The following is a 3,565-nucleotide window of genomic DNA, read 5'->3' on the forward strand; positions in this document are numbered from 1 at the left end:
AAATGATCACACGAAGACAAAACTGATCTGACTCATGGGCATCAGAGAAGGAGTCTGAAGAAGAGGGCATCTGAATTAGGTCTTGAGGTCAGGTGAGATCTTGATCGGCAAAGGCCAGGCGGCAAGCACTGCAAACTTTGGATGGTCCTGGAAGAGCTGGGGGAAATGATGGATTTGGCATCAGGCTATCAATTAATTCTTTCCCATATAAGGCATATTTCATTTACTTAAAAAAAAATCCTTGAGAATTTCCCTGGTGGTCCAGTGGGTAAGACTCTGCTCTCCTAATGCAGAGGCCCCAGGTTCAGTCCCTGGTCAGGAAACTAGATCCCACATGCCACAACTAAGAGTCCGCACACTGCAATGAAGATCCTGTGGGCTGCAACTAAGACTCAACATGGCCAAAATAAATAAATATTTTTTAAAATCCTTGGGTCTATAGGTTGGAAGCAATACTGGGGTGTATGGGGCTAGGAGTCACCTCTGGCCCCACCTCTTCCTACTATTACCATCCCTTCCTCTATTTCAGCTGAGAATGCTCCACTCCAGGAGCACATGACAAGTAGAAGACTGTCACAACCCAAACTGCAGTAATGCCAGATGAAGGAAGAAGACTCTGGGGATCCTCCAGAAATATAAACTTATCCAGCCATCCCCACCCCTCTAGGTCACAGTCAGAGGACAAAGACAAGGCACTCTCACACACTGTTGAACACATGTGATCATCATCATATCCCGTCCTGGGTGTGAACCAAGGCACTTGGTCTGCCAGGGGTTTGGCAGTAGCTCTGCAGGGAGAGAAACCAGTGCCAGCCTCAGAGGGCAAATGGAGCTCCACGCTGACACAGCCCAGCCCCCTGCCTTGAGTCGAGGGAGCACACAAGTCATAAGGCAGAGTTGAAAATGAAATGTCTGTTTCTAACTCAGAGAGTTTCTTGAGCTGCATTTAGAAATTGATGTGTCCAGCCTGACACTGCATGCTTCTCTCTCTTGAGCCACCCTCTACCCAACATACCCTCCGACAGTCTTCTAATTGATTTGGGATCTCACGTTCAAGAAGTACCTGTCTGTTCTTCCACTCCACACTGCCAGAGTGATCAGGGGAAAGGTCTTTAACCAAGGCGCATCGTCTCAGGAGAGGAAGTATCTGCTTTGCATCAAATTCCTGTTTAGTTATATCCTACAATTTCCTCTGTCCTTGGTGATCTCAAATGAAAACATACAATCATAGATAACAGAAGTAAGCTATTATTACCTCTTTACTTTTTTCCAAAAGAAAAAGGAAAATGATGCCTTAGTCATTTCACAACCTCATATACAAAACCGGCCAAGTTTGAAACAAAACATTTCAGCTACATGAATGGAGATGCCTAACATGTGAGAAAGGATTCATTGTTCACGTGGATGAGTTACTCAAGATTCTCCCTGATTTTGCTGGAAGCCTGTAGTTTTCCCACATACTCCTGTACTCATCAATCTGACTCACAAATCTTTTTAATGTGGTCACTTATTAAAAGCAAGTATGTTTTGCTTCTATCACGCAGTAACAGTGCATATTTGGACTACATTCATGCATGTTATTTACAAAAAATTGAATAGCGTCATTATAAATGAAATTCCTCGGGAAGCTGAGAACTTGTACACTGTGATTTCATCTTTTTGTCTACAAAAAGTTGAATATGACCAGTTTTAAAGATTGTGTGACATTAAATAAGAAGTTGTAAAGAAATTGCTTGGGGATCATCTAATTAATAGCAACTAGCATTTGGGGTTCTGTTGCTTTTATTGTTATGATTTATTATAACTAGTTTGACTGAATTTGTTTCTTTATAAATTAGACACTAGATAAAGCAACAAAGACAAGAGATTCTCCACCAATGAGTGTGTAATTCAGATCCATTATCCAAGATTTAAACTACCAAGATTTTTCTTCTGAAAAAGAAATGGGTATGTACTATTTCATCCAGCACAACAGGCAGAGAAGAAGGTCCTTCATCATTTTTGTATAATTAATGTGGTACTCTCTAACTATAGCTAAATGACAATATAAGACACGCGAATAGTCAAACTCATTCATCTAATTTGCTTTGAGTCGGGTACCTACATGGCTTAAGTGGAAGAAAAGCTGAGGCTAAGATGATTCTTCGTTGGAAAACTGAAGTTTTTTTTCTTCATCATAAACATTACATACTTTACATACTTCTATCGGAAAGTGAAAGGAAAAACCACCCATAATACAAACACCCAAAGGGCAACAAATCACAAATGTTGGTAAATTGTGTCTGCTCTTTTCTCTGTTCCTGGCTATTGGGTTGAATGTTGGTGGTCACACTGCATTTAGAATTTTACATTGTAAATTAACAGGACAACCTGACAACTTCTCTAGATTTCTTCTTTGAATACCTTATTTTAAATGGTTATATAATATTGCATTAAGCAAATAATTTATTTAGAGGTATTCAATTGTTTTCCTCTTTTAAATAAAATTGCACTGGACATCTTTGTGCATGACGTTTTGTCCCTCATTAGGATTAATTTTCACCTGACGAATTTTCAGAAGTAAAAGTACAATACTGGTATGTTTTTCTCTTTATTTATAAGACTGTTATAAGTCTATAATTATTTCATTTGAATAGAAGTTTTGCCCCTGGCCTAGGGAGCACTCACTTGTCTGCCATAAGAGAAAAAATGATCTCGAGTTTGCAATAAATAACTTCATAATTTCAGAAGATTCCCTTATTAAAATGTCCCCATTTTTAGGAAAATCACATCTTGATATGATCGCACTGTTCTTTTTCAAAGTCAGGATTTCAACGTTTTAGAAATATCTAGGTCTTGATTCAATGCTTAGTGTAGAGAAGGGGACTCATTAAAGACTGGAAGGAAAAAAGAGCAACAGAGACAACTTCTTTTGGCAATATTAAAGTATTATTTATGTGGCAGGACCAGACTAATTTTATTTTGTTTTTGCACCATTATGTTATATAGTCCCTGGAAGGGTGTGACACCAGGCTATGGGAACATCCCTATGTGCGCTGTTCACATCTGCTTGGCCATGTGAATATCACTGTGCCAGGAGCCCGGGATGTCAGTTTGCAGCACAGAAATCATGCTGTTGAGATTTAGTTCCTGAGCAACTGGAAGAGAGATTCCAGAGGGCCAAGTTCAAGAATGACTTAGAAATTATAGACCAGATCACACAACTGTCATAAAGCTATCATCAGTTAATAAAATAGGGTTTTCTTTTCATTAAAAAAAAAAGTTGGCTTTTTTCCCCCCCTAAAAAGAAATATTGATGTTGGAGGCCTTTGGAACTTTGTCTGACCTTCTTTCTGCTGACTTTTTCATTTCCTGTTTCTTTTATTTTTCTTTTTTGCATAGAGTGGAGATCTCTGAAACAAACTCCCAATGTGTTAAAAACAAACACACATTCCCTAAAAATAGTTGAGCTTCAATGTCTTCGCTCCCAGAGCCCTACTATTAGAATATAGGGTCCACTGCTTCTGTGAACAAAAACGCAGTCTCCCTCCCCTTCCACTCCCCTCCTTTGCTCCCATAGAAAGTG

At 39.2% G+C, this 3,565-nt stretch overlaps 1 non-coding gene across 1 annotated transcript; it reads left to right on the forward strand.

The window, feature by feature from the left end:
- Positions 1-250: 250 nt before the first annotated feature.
- Positions 251-323, forward strand: TRNAR-CCU (transfer RNA arginine (anticodon CCU)). The gene has a single exon. It is a non-coding gene; the product is annotated as a tRNA-Arg (tRNA).
- Positions 324-3,565: the final 3,242 nt, after the last annotated feature.

This window comes from Muntiacus reevesi, chromosome 1 (assembly GCF_963930625.1).
Source record: "Muntiacus reevesi chromosome 1, mMunRee1.1, whole genome shotgun sequence".
In the NCBI taxonomy this organism is placed as follows: domain Eukaryota; kingdom Metazoa; phylum Chordata; class Mammalia; order Artiodactyla; family Cervidae; genus Muntiacus; species Muntiacus reevesi.